Source organism: Mesocricetus auratus, unplaced genomic scaffold (genome assembly GCF_017639785.1).
Source record: "Mesocricetus auratus isolate SY011 unplaced genomic scaffold, BCM_Maur_2.0 Super-Scaffold_100028, whole genome shotgun sequence".
Taxonomy (NCBI): Eukaryota; Metazoa; Chordata; class Mammalia; order Rodentia; family Cricetidae; genus Mesocricetus; species Mesocricetus auratus.
The window spans coordinates 24,188,012-24,206,506 of NW_024429209.1; the positions used below are offsets into that span (position 1 = coordinate 24,188,012).

General features: G+C 52.3%; 1 long non-coding RNA gene across 1 annotated transcript; it reads right to left on the reverse strand.

Annotated features, from left to right (window-relative positions):
* Positions 1–1,248: 1,248 nt before the first annotated feature.
* On the reverse strand, positions 1,249–4,176 carry LOC121134591. The gene is made up of 2 exons (XR_005871695.1): positions 3,964–4,176; positions 1,249–1,694 (listed from the first exon to the last, which is right to left on the reverse strand). It is a non-coding gene; the product is annotated as an uncharacterized LOC121134591 (long non-coding RNA).
* Between the last annotated feature and the right edge of the window lie 14,319 nt (positions 4,177–18,495).

Sequence of the window (18,495 nt, forward strand, 5' to 3'; positions counted from 1 at the left end):
CCGGCTTTTTTTTTTTTTTGTCAGTTCTTCAAAGGGTGGATGTTAAGCAGAGGCCACTGCATGGGCTTCAGGGGTAGCACCTCCCCTCAGCTGCTTCACCTGAGCCATTACCTCAGACCCGGGTTCTGCCCACCCTCAGACTGTGTCTGGTGGGGAAAGAGAGAGTTCAGGAGTTACAGCAGAGTGGGGCTTGCATGTTCTGCAATCTGGTAGGCAGCCATGTCAGGATCAGGGTAGGGTAGACATGCTTCTTCTACCACAGACTAGGATGAGACGGGCAGTGAGAGGCTGAGCATGCAGCAGCTAATTGAGTAGCAGCGGAGGCAGCTGGCTAATTTGTTCGCCGGTAGGTTCTTGTCTTTGTGGGGTCACCTAGCAAAATCCTCTAGCCTGCCTCTCATAGTCCCAAGCTCTGGAAGCAGCCCCCTGGGATGTGGAGGTCCCTCTGACGGTCCTGAGGAGTTCTGGGTAGAAGGTCTTGTTCGTGGTGGGTGGGTGGGGCTTTCAGAGGCGTTTAGAAGGGGTAAGAGGGAGCCTCCTGGGTAGGGGAGGGGGGACTGGTAGAGGTATTAGGACCCTATGGTAATCGGGTGCAAGCTGCGTTTGGAGAGGTCTTCACAGAGAAGGCGGTGTGTGTAGGAGCTCGGAGGTCTCCACAGAGAGGGCAGTGGGTGCAAGAGCTCTGAGCAGAGACCCCATGTACCAGAGTGAGTGATGAGAAGCTCAACTCCCTTCCTCCTCCCCTCACTTGCCAGATCAGCTCACGTAGCCCCGCTGGGTTCACCACCCCGGCCCTGCGCCAGGCACATAGCTAGTCTGGCGTTGTTTGGAGGCTGAGCCACAAGTCATCAGGTTCTCAGACCCTCCCTCCTTCTTCAAAATCTGGAAACATGTCTTTAGAGCATCCAGGCCAGTTCAGGGCGGCTGTTAGCACATATGGGGCCTCTCTCCTGTAGGCCTTGGGACCCTGAGGGCGTTATCTTCTTTGCTTTCGCTTCCCAGAAACAGAGTCTGTGTAAGTAAGTGTGGGTGCCTATGACTGGGTGGTGTTTTGTCTGTTCGGCCCACAACCCTCCATACTGCCATTGTCATTCCACCTCTGGCCAACAGAGGGCACTGCCAGACAGCCATGTTAACCTCAGGATTCTGTGGGGGCTGGTGCCACCTAGTGTCCTCCTCAGGGGAAGAGGGGCCGGTCTTCTGCTGTGTAGAAGAGGGGAAACAGAGAGCGCACTGAAGACGGCAGGGGAGAAGCCAAGCCCAGTTCATAACGAGGCAAAGACAGATAGGAAACCCAGGAGGAACCTCCTCTAGGCCTCCGACCCCTCCCCAGGGCTGAGGTGGGCATGTTGCATGCTGGGTAAGAGCCTGATGTGACAGGTAAGGACCTTTCCACCAGCCCACCCCACCCTCAGTCTGGGACATCCGCAGTGGCCAGCAGAGTCGGACCTGTGGGTTCCTGACTCCGCCTTTGATGAGGAGATGCAGATCGCTGGTCCAGTCTCCCGGTGATGCTGCGGTGTGGTCCTCCTGCACCTACTCTCCTACCCACATCCATCATCCCTGGGGAGCCGTTCTCATCCCCTCTCACAGCAGGAGTGACCGTGAGATGCTGGGCTCGGCGTTGGTGGCAAGAGCTGTCCTCCACCCGGGCACACGCGGGGCTTCTGTAGTCTCTTCCTCAGGGGATAAGCCTTCACGGAGAAAAAGAGGTTCATTCCCCCACACCGGGACCCATCCTGGGCCAGTTGCCCTCCGAACCCCGTCTACAGCAAGAGAGGCAGGCTAGGGCTGGAGTGGTAGGCATCAGTGCCCGCCCCACTTTGTACACGGTTTGTCGCACATGAAGATTCTGGGGTTGACCATGGTCTATGTGACAGTTGTTAGATTATTTATAGGGGAGTTTGGAGGCGTGAAGACATCTCCTGAAGTCTGGGATCCTGCTGTGTGCCCCCCCCCCCCCGCTTGTGCTGGTCACGCCTAGAGTCTCCCTGAACCTCTGGCCTTGAGTCCTCCTACCTCTTTCTGTCCGAACGTCCTTCCAGCTCAGGCTGTGTCTACCCAAGCTGCCGGCCTGTCCGTAGGCTCCAAAAGCCCTGTGCAGACCTCCCTAAGGGTCCCCCACCCTCTAGCTCCAGCTCAGGTACCCGGTTGCCCCTTCCTAGTTACCTTAAGTGGGACCTTCCTGACATTGCTTCAAAGCAGAGCCTTTAATGGCTGTTTAAGATTCATAATTAGCATGCTAATGTCCCCATCCACATCTCTGGGCACTCCCCATGTCTGAGTTATCGTCCTTCAGCTGTAGGATAACAATGCCTTGAGGTGCTCACTCACTCCCCTGGGAACTCCTGGACATCAGCTTTCTGGGTGGAGCCACCAGACCTGGGGGTGTGCTCTGGGAGGAGGAGCCTCCCAAGTCCCCACTCTAGTCACCTGTCTGCCAGCCCTTCCCCCATCCGCTGGCTCCTGCTAAGCGGGGAGTAAAGGGAGCTGGTTTTGTGCGAGTCGGGAATGCACTTTTGATGGGATTTGCTTTATTATGTTTAATTGAAAAGCACTGAAGTTGACTCATGAATATTCAGGTTGGAGTCTCTGGCGAGAGGCCAGTTGTTGGTGATTCAGGGACTCACCTCAGCATGGGGCCTGTCCCAAGGGGGAGTAGTGGTGGAGAAGCTATTAATTGAAATAGCTTCATTAATTAGTAATTAACAGCAGGGTAATGACTATGTCACACGTCGTATTTCAGTGATGCCCTTCATGTGTTATGGGGGCCTTTAATTAAAGGATGTGCATTTTAATTAAAGGCAAGCCTGGCCCTTTGGCCTTTGGAATACAAAAGACACTCCTGATTCAGTGAGGCTAGCGGGGAGGCTAGTGGCCATGAGGATCATAGACCGGCGCAGGAGAAGACCTTGGCCCAAGGCTACAGAAGGGAGGGAGACTGAGAGTCCCCTGTATGCTGTCCACTGATTCCCCAAGGGCCCAGAGTACTAGAAGGGAGGCCTGGGGAACTTGTCTTTAGGGACACAAAGCCCCTGGTGCCAGCTTTGGTTCCCTTCGTCATGAGCAGGTAACTGTGGTTACTCATCTATCAACTCTGTAGAGAGATTCTTTTCACACAAGGGTTCCCAGGTCTTTAAGATACAAAGTAGCACTCTGAAGCCCAGCAGGCAGAACCTTGGTGGTGCTGGGCCCTGGAAGGAAGCAGCAGTGAGAAATCAAAGCCCTGCTACCTGTCTTGATGAACAAGATTGCTTATTGCGGTTAGTGGGTTAGTGCCGTGTCTAGCTTCCCTCTTCCTTCTGGATTCCCCCCCCCGCAGACAGCTCTAAAGCAGATGACCGAGCTGCTCACTGCCTGGAGAAAGTGACTGTGGCCAGTAAGGAGGTACTTCCTTCTCAACCCTTGACACACAGCAGCAGAAACCTCCCGCACGCCCAGAAGACTAGCCATGTGCTACAGGGTCTTTTCACTACCCCAGCTCCTGCTGGAGAAACACTTGAGCAGAAAGCTGCTGGCCCCTCCCCTCTCCAGCCCTACTCCCTCCTTTCCATGCCCACCTTTCTGTCTCTACCTGTCTTTGTCTCTTCACTTACACAGAACACCTTCACGCATTGCACACACACACTTACATATGTGTAGCATGGCACAACTCACACACCCATACAAATACATGCACACACACATTCAGAATACATGGGCATATGCACACACCACCACATGTGCACATATCTGCGCGTGCACGCGCACACGTGTGCACACACACACAGATGTGCTTGTGTCTACTCAGGGCTTAGAGGTGAGAAAGAGTTCACAGGTTTTGTAGCAGTTTGGCACACATGCACTTCCCACCCTAAGGCATCCTGAGAGGTCCATAGTTGGGGTCCCTGTTTCCTTGAATTCATGAGCAGTGCACCTTGGTATCTAGCTGCCCCAACTGAAGAAAAACCAAGAGCCCCTCACCTGGCCTGGGAAGTAGAGGCATCCTTTTCCTTTCTCACTCGACTGCCAGATGGAAGCGGCTGGCTGCAGGAGGTACCTGGGTATCCTTGTTCCCTGGGAGAGGGCAGGAGTTCAAGTTTCGTGCCCCTCTCTGGCAAAAGCAGGCAAAGGGGCGGAAGGTGCATAGGAGGCAGAGGCCATTAAAAATGTGGCCGCACATCCTTCACTCTGGCTGATTTTGGTGGCTTCAGAAGCTAGACCGTGGCTTCTGCAGCTTTCCAGCCCTGCATGTTTCTGGGACACTTAGTGTTGGGACCCAGTTGCCATGCTGAGCAAAGATTCCTAACACCCCATGACCCAGAAAAGCTGGCTCAGGCCTGAGTTCCTCTTTTCTTTTCTTCTCCTTTCCTTTCATTTCTTTCCCTTCCCTTTCTCTTCTCTCCTCCTCCTCCTCCTCCTTCTTCCTTTGAGATTTTTAAATTTTTATGTGTATGGGTGTTTTGCCTGCTAACCCTAACCAGTGGAGGCTGTCAGATCACCTGGGACTAGAGTTTCAGATGGTTGTTAAGCAGCCATGTGGGTGCTGAGAATTGAGCCCTTGAACTCTGGGAGACAGCCAGTGCCATTAACCACGGAGCCAGCTTTCCAGGTGGCTTTGTTTGCTTGTTTGTTTTTGAGACAGGGTCTCTCTGCACAGTCTTGGCTGTCCTAGAACTTACTATGTAGACCAGGCTGGCCTTGAACTTAGAGATCTGCTTGTGGACTGCTTCCCGGTGCTAGGAATAAAAGCATGTGCCACCACACTCGGTCTTTCAAGGGGGTTGTTTCTTAAATAGCAGCCACTTCCACCGTAGATTAAGGGCGGGGGACCCACAGGAAAGGAAGGACCAGACCAGCATCCCAATGCCAGACCAGGTCCTAGGACTCTGAACCAAGATCACAGGCTGCAGAAGATAAGGAGCCGACAGGACCAGGTGAGGTGCTTGGGAAGAGGGAGTCTGAGCGAGGACAGTGACAAGCTGTGGATGAAGAGGGGGGCTGCTTTATAGGAGTGGGCATTTCCAGGTTGAGCCTTGTGGCCAGAGAATGTAGAGTGTACACTAGGCAGTGTTGCCTGCGCCTCCAGTTCAGTCCAGTCACCACCCTCAAGAGTTTCTGCTGCTCCACGCCTCAGTTTGCTCGTAACTGCGGCTTGGAAGGCATTTGACCAACATCGACAGCCCTGCCTTATCTCAAAGCTGTGCCCAGTCTTATCAGAGTGGGCAGCCAGACCTCAGAGCTACTTCGGGGAAAGCCTTTAGCTGGGAGAGTCTGTGCCAAGGTCATGCTGGTGGAGACACTAGTAAGCGCGCAAGATAGGTGACATAAAGCATAACCTGTCCGATTAAATTATTTAGAGCATTTGATGTTAACTACCGTCCTCCAAACGCGTGAGTGGTCCCCATGCTCCCGCCTTCTTTGGGTCAGAGTGCAGGCTGGAAACGTATCCTAGTATTTCCCTAGGCTCATCAAGAAAAGCAAGACTTGCGTAGGGCCACAGGGAACCTTGCATCTGACGGCAGAGGTGTCAATGTCCACACAGACCAGCCTACACCTCACCTCTGGCTTTCTGGGATTTTTCTGATCATCTGGTCACCCCACCATCTAAGAGCCTTGTGCTTGTGTTATATACGGAGTGGAGAACTTTCCTGCGGACACTCCCTGCATGTAGCGGCCTCTGTCTCTGCAGTTGACCTCAGTCAGGGTTTTTGAAGTCAGCGAGGCAACCCTCCAAGTCTTTGGGACTGGAGCCTGGGCCTCCATTATCACCCAGCTGACCTACCCACAGGCCTGGCTCCCTCTTCAGTAGACAAGTCTCTCTCCCTCCAGCCCAAAGCCAACATGGGAAGTCAGGGGAAAACTCCCAAAATTCTGGAGTCCCCTTCTGTCTGGGTTCAGGTGGCACGTATCGCTTTTGTCCTCTGTGAGGGCTGAGTGTGATGACGGCACTGGAGATGGGACTCTGCCTCTATGGGATCCTGGGAGGGATGGGATCTTGTCTGTGGACCCCTGCTTCCTTCTAACTGGTCTTAGGGCTTCCAACATTTCCCCCCCTTGTCGTGTTTAATTGGCTAAAGAGACTGTCACCAGTGCTAGTTTCTGTGTGACAAACATGCAGCATGCAGTGGCCACGTGGTTGGATCAGAGTTGACCCTCCTCCACCCTCTCACAGTCACTGAATTCTCCAGTCTGATGTCCTAGTTGATTTGGAGTCTAATTGTTAGACTTGCAGCTTACTCATCCATCTGCCCCTATTGGACAGCAAATGACCCCCCAGCCAGGCCCAAGGGCCAGGCAGCCAAGAACAGGCAAAAAATCTCGGCTAAGGGCATTCTTGGGAGCCAGATCTGCCGCTGACCAGAGTCTCTTGGGAACCTCTCTCGGTGGCCCGTGGGGTTCTGTCCCTTTGGCCGGCAGCAGTCAGGGATGTAAGCCCCCTCATTCCTGCCCATTGAGCTTTGCCCATGGTGGAGGCTCTTGCCCCTCAAATCCAATGTTCTTCCGTATTGAGTAGATTGCAGGCAGCCAGTGCCCTGGGCCAGTCTCTCTCTAGCTCTCTCTGTTCTTAGGAGACAGATGGACACTTGCATTAATGTCCCAGCAAAGGAGACTCTCTGACTCTCTGCCTTTTTAATTGGTTCCCCTGCTTGTCTCCCTGACCTCACCCTGGGCCCGTGAGTGTCTGTCATGAGGCATCTTTGGAATTGGCCTTAATTGGCAGCTTCTTGCACTCTTACAGGGATGGCTGGACTGCAGCTGCCCCCTGGTGGGTGAGGAGCCCACCTGCCCCCTGGTGGTGAGGACAGGACCATATGTAGAAACACTGGGGACAGGCTCTGTCCAACCCTGTGGGATTAGCTGCTCTTAACAGCTGGCTATCAAATTCAGTTTCCGTGGCAGGGAGAGGACCCTCAGCATGTCTACAACCACTGTATTTGTGGTCCCGTTCAGAGCAGTGGCCCCAGGAAGCAATGGCCGTGCTCCCACACCCATACCACATGTGTGGCCCACTGGGTCCTGCCCCAGGAGGCCCTGGCTTCCTCTCATAGCCTTGTCTTGCTACTCACAAAATCCCTGCATCTTCATCTCACAAAGACAGGGTTGGTGTCTGTTTGCTTGCGGGCAGGATTCAAAGGGGTTTGAAGAATAAATGTTTTCCTAAGTTTTAGCTGACATTTAATTTTAATGACTTTCTAAACAAAGTAACTATGGGTTGAGTGCCTTTTCATGGTTTGCTGATGTCTGACAGGTGTTTTGCCCATGTGGGAAGCAGCTGTGGAAAGCGTTTTCCTAATAGCTCATAAATAACAAGCACTTAGCATCTCTCTTTGTAGGTGGCGCTGCCAATGGCCAATTTGTTCCTCAGAAGTGCCCACGTTGGCCTGTCAATCAGTTTTTGCCGTAGGCACTTTTTGGTGATTAGAAGCCCCTTGGAGAGCGAGGACTCCAAATTAGTTTTAAATAAAAAATAAGAATATTCATGTTGCTGAACATCTAAAGGCAGGGGGACAGCAGAACTGGGCCAGTGGCTCTGGTCCCAGTGCCACAGGGGAGAGGCTGTGGGCCCAGACCCACCGGGGTCCCCAGGGACCCGATGCAGGCAGGTGAAACAAAAAAAGCCACCAAAGTGGGGGCGACAGGCTCAGGACTCTCTCAAACGGAAGGAGCATCATGGACGGTGACATTGCTGTTTTGAAAACACAGCAGCCACAGGAGAGGGGCACCACTGTGTCTCAGGACAGGATGTAACTGGCAGATTCCAGGCAGGAGTGTTTCATGTCACTGAGCCTTTGCTGGGACATGAAAGCTCATTCGAGGAGCAGTGAGGGATCAGCCCCGTCTCCTCGAAAGAAGAACAAATGTCCCTTTTGAAGAAGTTGCATTGAGCAGAGCCAACTCCTGCAGCACGATGGATGCTATCCCTTCGGGAACCCGATTCCTGTTGCGGAGGCTCCGGCTCAGAGGAGGTCGGCCCCTGGCCAAGGCTGCAGCTTCCAAAAGGCAAAACAAGAACTTAGGTCCAGGTTTGGGTCCAGACCCCCAGTAGGACTGCAGTGAGCTACCCCTGAGGGCAGTAAGAGGGGTGGTAGCTCTGCAGCTCCAGAGTAGGCACCAGAGAGAGAGAGAAGAGATTGGGGTGAGCATGAGCCAATCCTGAGAAACCAGCTCAGGCGATGTTGGGCCCCAAGAACGCTGAGGGCCTGTAGCTTCAGGATCCAGATCCAGGCTCAGGTGGTTTAACCGTGCCTGCTAAACTCCACTTGGATCAAGCCTTCTCTGTCTTGGTCCCTTTCACAGAAGCGGGCAGTGACCGGCACGGCCTCCCCGCTACTCCTTGTGCTGTCTGAGGTGCTGAACTTGCACCACGCGGCTCAGGACACAGGGATACCTGTGTAGTGTAGAATGGTCGGTGCCTAAGTTTAAGGATATCAGGGAGACTTCTCCAAGAAGGTAACACTGAGGAGAGATGGGAAGGGTGCTGGGCCTCAGTCATATGTGCAAAGGTTTGGAGGCTCTGAATGTGTCAGCTATGGAGAAGTTTCTGGAGAGGAGGTGAAAGGGGAAGTGGGAGTTAGTCAGGTTCAGAAGGGTCTGGAAGCAGGGAGAACCTGGGTACAGAGATATTGGCTGTTGGGTCCTATCTGGAAGACGTAACGTGTTCTGTAACAGGCCAACCTCTCTAGGCATGGGATGTATGTATACATGGCAGGCAGTGGTCTTACCCCAAATGCACCCTCCCAATATGCCCTAGGCCCCTTCCCATCTCCCTGTTTCCTTCCAGAAACTTCCAGTACCACAGTCATCAAACCTCATAGGGATTCTATTTCCCTTGGAGTCTAATCTGTCCGTCATGGTGTCAACTGTCAATTCTCCAGGGCTGGGACTGAAGGTCTTTTTGGCCTAACCCCAAGTCTTGGAGCAGTGGGACTGGAGCCTGGGAAGTGTTTAAGTTAAGAGCATTCAGCATCGGGGCTGGAGAGATGGCTCAGAGGTTAAGAGCACTGACTGCTCTGTCAGGGGTCCTGAATTCAATTCCCAGCAACCACATGGTGGCTCACAACCACCTACAATTCAATCTGGTGTCCTCTTCTGGCAGAACACTGTATATGTAATAAACAAATAAATCTTAAAAAAAAAAGAATGTTGAGTATCAGGTTCCATCGCCCTTGCCCGCTCTACTATGTAATCTTTTGTTCTCCACAGCTTTACAGCGAATGCATTGTGGATGGACCAAGACGATCCACATTATAGCCATTTGTGTTGACTTTAGAGGCCCAGCCGAGGTGGGAGGCTGTTGGCCCAGGCCCGCTCTAAAGGAATAGCTGATGAGGTGATCAGGCCTTGTGACACCCCGTGAAGCCCAGTGGTAGCCTCTAAAGGTGACCAAGCAGAGAGTGTGAGAGCGGTGTCTTCCAACTCGTCAGCTCAGAGCACCGAGGAGTCATCCCTGAAGCTGCAGACCCTTGGTTTCCTTGGGGGCCCAGCAGCTCCTGACCTGGTTTCTTAGCATTGGCTCATGCTCACCCCAGTCTCCTCTCTCTGGGGCCTACTCTGGAGCTGCAGAGCTACTACTGCCCCTCCTACTGCCCTCAGGGGTAGCTCACTGCAGTCCTGCTGGGAGTTTGGGTTCAAACTTGGATCTAGGACCTCGTTTTGCCTCTTGGAAGCCGCAGCCTTGGGCCAGGAGCCGACCTCCTCTGAGCCTGAGCCTCCGTGTCAGGAACTGGGTTCTCTGGCAGGCAAATGCTCTTCAGGAAGTGGAAAGGTTGATGTGGGCGGTGTTCTGCCAGAAGTAGGTAGGGTCCCAGAAGGAGGGTGTCCTGTTGGGAAGTGGGTAGGATCCTGGCAAGCAGATGAGGGCAAATGTTGCTGTGTGAGTCTACACCAGGCATCTGCTGGCTGAGGTGCCTCCTGGGACATGTTTACAGGGTAGGTTTCCAATCACAGTGATGTCAACTGCCTCGACTTAACCCTTCTTTCCTACAGCAGTGCTCTGCTGGGCAAAAACCAGACTTTAGGCCACGTCCTCACTGCCTTTCTTCTGACCTCCTCTCTGGCCGGGGCTCCCCCTCACCACTCTCCTCCAGTTCCCTATGCTCCCCCTGGAATGTCCCGTCCCCCCTCCCCCCCGCTCCCCCCTACTGTGCTGCCTCAGCCCCTCTCATACCCTGTTCCCTTGCCCGGTGAGCCTCTTGATTCTACCAGGGTGTGCCATCTATGGGACGTAGACCAGTGTGGTGACCTTTGCCCTCCAGGGGCTTGCAACCACTATAGTCAATATCTCACCATCTCTATTTTGAAACTACTTTTAAAAAATTACAGATTTTTCTTATTTTTCTGAGATTACAATGCAATCAAGTTATTTCTTCCTTCTCTTTACTCCTATTTTTTTTTTAAGATTTCATTTTAGTTGGGCGTTGGTGGCACACGCCTTTGATCCCAGCACTTGGGAGGCAGAGGCAGGCGGGTCTCTGTGAGTTTGAGGCCAGTCTGGTCTACAGAGTGAGTTCCAGGACAGCCTCCAAAACAATACAAAGAAACCCTGTCTCGAAAAACCCAAAAAAAATTCATTTTATATGCATGCGTGTCTACCTGCATATGTGTATGTGTGCCGTGAGAAGGATGTCAGATCACCCCCAACTGGAATCGTGGATGGTCATGAGCTGTGGGTTCTGGGAATTGAACCTGGGTCCTCTGTAAGAACAGCAAGGGCTCTTAAAACCAAGCCATCTCTCCAGGCCCCGGCTGTTTGAGACAAGGTCTCTCTGCATAGCTCTGGTTATCCTGTAACTCACTATATGCATAACTAAGCTAGCCTTAAACTCACAGAGATACACTTGCCTCTGAGTGCTGGGATTAAAGGAGTGTGACCGATGGGTATTTTGTTTGTTTGAGGGTGGTTTTTGTTATTGTTTTGTGTGTGTGTTTAATGTAATAATAAAACAAGCCAAACCATCCGAGCATTGCTAAGGCTTATTTCAGCTGCACCAAATGCATTATGATTGTGCAACCAGAACACTTGTCTCCACATCTTTTTCACCTTGCCCCAAAATATTCACTGCTCATTACCAGTCACTCCCGTTCCTCCTTTTAACACCCTGGCAGTCCCTGGTGGCCCCTAGTGGCTATCCTTGCTCCCTGTGGGCTCACTATTCTCTGGGCTTCATAGAAATGAAACAGCCAAAGACATATGTGGCCTTTGCATCTGGCTTCTCGACCAACCACATGTGTTGCAGTATGTCGTCGGCGCGTCAAGCTTTTCGCCGCTGAACAGTAGTCCACCACGTGACATGGCTTGTCTGTCTAGGCACTAGCTGATGTGCATCTGAGTCGGCTGTCCCCGTGGAGGCCCATGCAGGGTTAAGTGCGCTGAGAAGACTTCCGTGTGTCCTCAGGATCTGTGTCTTAGTCTGTTTCTTGTTGCGACCCTTGAGCTCACAGATTCCCCCAGGAATATAGAGAAAAGTCACATCTTACCTCAAGATGCAACGGATCCTGATAGGCAGATTAACAACAGGCTCCTGCCAGGCCGGGGCTTGGTGATCACAGTGGACCCCATCCGGTCTGGAGTCCCCAGTTGCTAGTGGGTACTTGTGCTTTGCTGGGCGGGAGTGTCTGTATGGCATTCGGAGTCTCCAGCTAGGCCCCTGCTACACCACTAAATATTTTAGCAAAGGAACATTTTTTTTAAACTGAGTGGCCAGATGTCCAAGTTGACAAAGTGCTTAAGGCGTTTGCCTGATAAAAAGCCTGAGCCCCCCGCTAGACGGAGATTGAAAAAGTCGCCTGAGGCAAGTGTGTGATATTAAAAACATCCCCAGATCCTTTGTACGGGCTCTGCGCATGGAGGTTTGAAGTGGGCGTCCATCTGTCGCCACAGCGTGGCCTGATACTCAACAAAGCCTGATCGATCTTGGAGCAAGGCACTGCAGCAGTCCGGGTTAGGACCAGGGGCCAGGAGCGGGCTCCACACCGAGGGAGCATCATCAATATGTATGAGCTGGGCCTTGGCTGGCAGAGCTGAGCCGGGCTTGTGAAGAGGACATGGACTGGTCCTCTCCCCAGCGCTGTCTCCCAACTCTGCTGGCTGGAGGTACTTGCTTCTTGGAAGACTACCTCTGGCATCTTGGAGCCTCCAAAGAACAGGAAGGACCCAGTGGAGGCCACGATTCTCTCCTGCACAGAGGTGGACATGGGCCCAGGGCCTGAGCAAAACCAGATGTCTACCCAGACAATAAGGGGGGTGGGGTGGGGGGAGAAGGGCCTGGGAGGGGCTGGGGTTTCCCAGGAGCCAGGCACAGCCCACACTAGCAAAAGGAAAAGGTAAGAACTCCTATGGGGATCAGTGGAGCTCCTGATCTCAGCTGGGACTTTTTTAGCCCCAGGGGGTTGACTTTTAAGCCCCTGAGTGCAGGTGGCTACATGGGGGTCCCCAGCACTGATATGGATCCAGGACAGGCAGCGTGATTGACAGGGAAGACATTCTACGATAGGTCTGGCCTACGCGACATCATTTTGTTTGCAAACGCCAGCAACCGAGGCTGTTGGACGCTAGTGACCATCGATTGAGTTTACTGTGACTCTACCAGACCCCCAAGATGAGGATGTCATCTCCTGACTTTTGGATATGGCCTAGGCTAGACAGGAAATGGGCTTTGCCTCTGGAAGAGCGTGCCCCGAGTCCTGGCTCTGCTCTCCCTGTCTGGGGAAAGGTGGCTACACACACTTTCCTCTTGGTCACTGCATGGACACAGTGGACACATTCATTTAGCTCTGGAGGATTCTGATGACCACACAAGGAGGCAGTGTGAATTCCAGAGCCTCGCCATGTGGGGAGACTCAGTCTGGCTGCTCAGCCTGCACATGTCCCAGAGTCACGAGATCTCCCCTGCTCAGCTCACTTTGATGTGGATGGACATATCCTTCCTTGGCCTCTGAGAATGAAGGCTGATAGATTCCTGGACCCAAGGGGAGGGAGCCGCCACTCAGGTAAGGGTGCTAATGTGAGACAGACCCTGGTCAGGAGAGGTGCCTAGGCCAGTGTGCTAGTTTCCTGGGACCCAGCGCTGACCCAAAGCAACTTGGGAGAAAAGGATTCATTTGGCTTACAGCTCCAGATTGCAATCCATCGTTGAGGGAAGTGAGGTAGGAACTCAAACAGGAACCTGGTGTAGCAATCGTCACTGACTTACCGTCATGCTTACCCATTCCAGCTTTCTTCTTACCTTGCTTACTTTTTTTTCTTTAGATTTATTCACTTTATGTGTATAAGTGTTTTGCCTGTATGTGTGTATACATACCACATAAGCACCTGGTGCCTGCAGGGTCCTGAAGAGAGTATTAGATCCCGCTGGAATTGGAGTTATAGCTACCATGTGGGTATTGGGAACCAAACGCAGGCCCTCTGCAAGACTGCCAAGTGCTCATCTCTCCAGACTATTTGCTAGGTTTCTTTTCCTTCCTTCCTTCCTTCCTTCCTTCCTTCCTTCCTTCCTTCCTTCCTTCGGTTTTTTCAAGACAGGTTTTCTTTGTGTAGCCTTGGCTATCTGAGAACTAACTCTATAGACCAGGCTGGCCTTGAACTCACAGAGATCCGCCTGCCTCTGCCTCCCGAGTACTGGGATTAAAGGCGTGCGCCACCACTGCCCAGCACTTTCTAGCTTTTTTGTTTGTTTGTTTGTTTTGTTTTGTTTTTCGAGACAGGGTTTCTCTATGGCTTTGGAGGCTGTCCTGGAACTAGCTCTTGTAGACCAGGCTGGCCTCGAACTCACAGAGATCCGCCTGCCTCTGCCTCCCAAGTGCTGGGATTAAAGACGTGCGCCACCAACGCCCGGTACTTTCTAGCTTTTTTATACAGTCCACAAGCACATGTTTAGGGATGGTACTTCCCACAGTGGAATGAGGTCTTATGCATCAACTCATAAGACAGTCCCCAGCAGACATGTCCACAGACTAACCTGGTAAGTACAATTACTCCGTGTGAGGTGGCTCTAGGACGTAGCGACTAGGACAGGTGACATGTGCAGGTGAGGCAATACAGGTGAAATAGTCACTGCTCAGTTGAGCTGTGTACGGGGAACTCACCACTAGGCCAGCTCACAGGCTCTCATATCCACCGGGATTAAAAACTCATCAGTCGCTGGGCGATGGTGGCGCACGCCTTTAATCCCAGCACTTGGGAGGCAGAGGCAGGCGGATCTCTGTGAGTTCGAGGCCAGGCTGGACCGACAGCCTCCAAAACAGAGAAACCCTGTCTCGTAAAACCAAAAAAAAAAAAAAAAAAAAAAACAACTCATCAGTCCTGGCACCACTCAAAGTCCTCTTTCATTCTTTTCCAGGAAGGTAGTGCTGCTCATGTCTCCAAAGATCCCTTCATGGGCACTGTAGAGAGAAGCCGTCCCGCCAGCCTGGTTCCAGAGCCGCATCAGTCCCAAATGAACACACAGGAGGCTGTGTTAATTATGAAGCTGTTGGCTGTTTGCTTGGTTTCTTACTGGCTATCTCTGACTTAAGTATTTACTCCATAATTGTAAATCTAAGTATTTCTCTTACTGGAAAAAAGGGTCTGGACTTCTTACCCCTATGGCGGCTACATCGTGACTCCCTGTGTTTCTCTTTCCCAGAATACTCCTCAACTCCTAGTCCCACCTATCTTGCTTCCCTATTGGCCAACAGTGCTTTATTCAACAACCAATAAGAGACAGATTTCAGAATGATATTTCCCATCACAGCACCTTTGGTCATCACACAGAATCTATGTGAGAGGTGAACATCCAACCTATGCCCAGCTTTTTGATGAGCTTTGTCTATACCTTGAAGGTATTTCTGAGCCTGAAAATTACAGACAGCAGAAAACGGGCCAATCAGGTTGGTTGGAAACAAGGTTTGAGGGCTGCAGATCTGCTACAGGTACCGTGATGGATGGAGATCGGCGGGTATGGTGTGGCGCAGGGAACAAGGATGCATGCGGGAAGATAACAGGGGGGAGGGGATGCAGGTGGAAATGGAGGAGGTGGAAGGGGATGGGGGTGGGACGGGGGATGGGGGAAGTCCTTCTGTGTATATGTTTGTCTTATTGGTTGATAAATAAAGCCCTGCTGGCCAATAGGGAAGCAAGATAGGTGGGACTAGGAGTCAAGGAGGATTCTGGGAAATGTAGTCAAGAGTGGAGAGTGGCCAGGTGTAAGGCTATACATACATATATTATATGTATTAGTAGTCATGGGTTAATACTTAAGACAGAACTAGCCAATGGTAAGTCCTGGGCATTGGCCGACAGCATTTGTAACTAATAGTCTGTGTGTGTTATTTGGGGTTGCCGCGACACAGGGACCCGGCTGGCGGGAAGAATTCTCGTTATAGACGGACGGGTACAGTGGGAAGGTGTTACTCTATATCTTCAGCTCTCTTCTCTCTCCTGCCCTGCTTTGCCCTCCCCTCCTGTCCTCTACTTTATCCCTTCATGCCTCCTCTCCTTCCCCTCCCCTCCCCCCTCCCTTTCCCTCTTACTTCCCTTCTGCTCCCTTCCCCTCCCCTCTCCCCCCTTCCCCCTCCCTTCTCTCCTTTCTTTCTATTCTCCTTTCCTCTTCCTTCCCCTGATCCCTCCTCTCCATTGGGTCAGGCACGGTTTCCTGAAGCTACTGAGGGCTGAGATCACCCTCCTGATTCCTGGGACTAAGCCTTGTTACAGAAAGCCTGGCCTACTATAGTCCCCTTCCTAGGGTGGCCCTCTACTTTCTTAGCACTCTTAGGGTGACTCCCCACATGCCTGTGGCTTCTGGCATCCCACCATGCTGCATGGCTAGGATGTCTTTGGACTGAGTGCCTTGAAAACCAGAGGACAGGGAAGGAAGTGTGTAAGGAATCCCTTTCCAGAAACCTTTCCAAGACAGCACCCCAACTCTGAACTGGACTGGGTAAGGCATGGGTCTTCTGTGGGTGAGGTTGAGTCACCGAGACCTTGGTTCATGTTCTGGTACCTGCACGTAGAAACTGAAGGACCTTGAGAACGCCCTGGCCACCTCCTCCTGTCTCCCACCGGTGAGGTGAGAGTAACAAGCTATGCCTATACGATTCTTCTCACCATTGCCTGTGTTTCCAGAGCATGTGACACACACAGTGTAGCTCCTGGGCAGAGAGCTGAGAGACTTGCTGGGCTGGCAGGTGTCACTGCTGACTAGTTTCTGGAATCAGGTAGCTTCCCTGTAACCTGTGCACAGGTTGTACAATCTTTTGCCAAGGTGGCCAGGGTTAGGGACACACAGCGGCCAGATCCAAGCCTTTGATTTCCTACAGCAGAATAAAGTCAGAGGCAAGACTTGAATGTGCACAGAGAAGGAAATGTAGACCCAGTACCCAGTGTGGGCCTGAGGCATGGCTGGGTGACTCTGAATCTACACAGAATTGAAGGATCTCCCTGAGGCTGCTGCCAGAGGCCCTGGAGCTAAGTGCCATACACTAGGTGGCTGAGAGCAATGTATGCTCCCTCTTGCACTCGGAAGCAGGAACCCGGAATCGGTAGGGGTAATCTTCCTCCTGCCCCTCTCTGCTCCATATTTTATTATTTTTTTTCCAAGACAGGGTTTCTCTGTAGCTTTGGAGGCTGTCCTGGAACTCGCTCTTCCAGGCTGGTCTCGAACTCACAGAGATCCTCCTGCCTCTGCCTCCCGAGTGCTGGGATTGAAGGTGTGCGCCACCACCGCCCAGCTCTCTGCTCCATCTTTATGCTCTGTCTCCAGGCTCCTGCTGTGACTCTCATAAGGGCGTGCATAGGACTGTGACAGTGGGGGACACTGCCTCCTCCAGACCTGCAGCTGTGTCACCTTTCATGGTCACAGATCCTGGAAACGGGACGGCGACTTGTCTTAGACTGATAAAGCCCCATGTATGGGGGCCTAGGCCCAGGTGCAATGAGACCAAGAGAGGCCAGCAGGTCCAGGATGGTGCAGGGACGGAGCTCAGTTTGCTGGGGACTCACTGAGTAGCCCTCTTCCTGAATGGCAGCAGGCCCAGTGGGTCCCGCGTTTGGACAGGAAGGATATCAACACAAGACAAAGTGATAGCTTTATTCACGTGAGGTCTATCTCAAGCTCAACTTCAGTCTAGCTTAGTCCTTGCTTGATCCCTGGCTGGGAAAGCTGTATGCACCACTGTTGTAGGAGTGAACCCCACAAAGCTATCCGCCCATCAGGGCGGGGACAAGTAAATTAGCACAGGTAGAGAAAAAAGGGGAGTGACACAGGTAGAGATAAACACTGTAATAGATTTTTTTCCAGTTACAGTTTTCTGGGAATTTATGTAAAACAACCAACCAGAGTCACTTAGGTCCCATCAACAAGGTTACTGTTCATGGTGGCTAGGATCATGCCATGCTGGGGCCATATACTCTTGGGGGATCATCACTCAGCCCAAAAGAATATTTACGAGTGGTGAAGGCTAATTCAGGGAGCAGAAGCATGTGGGGAAAAGGGCACCATTCTTGAGCACCTTCTCTGGAGGCCTCTGGTGGTCTGTTCACGTGTTCCTCCAGAGTTGTTTATGCCTGGGTGGCTACCACTCCTTCAAAGTGGAGGCCAAGCTAGCATGGTGGTACAAGCCTTTAATCCCAGCACTCAGGAGTCAGAGGTGGATGGGTTTCTACAAATATAGCACTAGCCTGGCCTTTGTAGTGAGCTCAAAAACCAACCAAAGAACAAGTCAAAACGGAGGCCGTCTACGCTGCAAACAGTTCTTCCACTCAGGTGTTCTCTTGGGTGCTGGAACTGTCTGCATCAGAGGGACAAGGTGGGTGGTGGGTGCTGTTAATGGATGGCTGCATAGCATCCTCTCAGTGAGTGTCCAGGTCATTTCCTGGTCCCGGTTGACAGAATGGTCCCCTGGCTGCTTGGGCCTCACGCCAGGGTCTGGCAGTGCGGAGGGCAGAGCTGCCAGTTGTCGCTCTGTGTTAGATCTGTACGCTATGACCAAATGGGTTTCATCCATCTGGGCAAAGCAAGGGTAATAGCAGCGGACCAGAGAATTGTGTGCCGGGCATTCACACATAAGTGTGTGGATGCCTAAACGTACATGTATAAGTGTATGTATGAGCATGCATGTGTACGAGCAAGCATAGTGTGTGCCTGTCTAGACACGTGTGGAATGCATGTGTGGACATGTACAGCTATGTGGGGGTGCATGTGTATACGTGTGTGTATATGTGTGTGTGTGCTCATGTGTGTATGTGGTGGGGGCTAGTGCCCCATGAAGCTTTTGGGTCCTGGTCATGCAGGGAGAAGGAAGAAGACTGTGTTTGATGTAAGCCAGTTTCGGGTGCAAGGGATTCCCTGGGCATGGGTGGCTTATGGCTTTATGACCTGGCCATTGTCCAGGGCCTGGTGTCTGTAAAGGGATCTAAGCATGGTTCAAGGCTCTGCCGTTAGCATCCTAAAACCCATAATGGTTTTGGGATAGGGTTTCCTACTTCATTCTGTGCTTGGACGGCTGACTCCCAGCCCTGCCGTCAGCAGCCAGGGA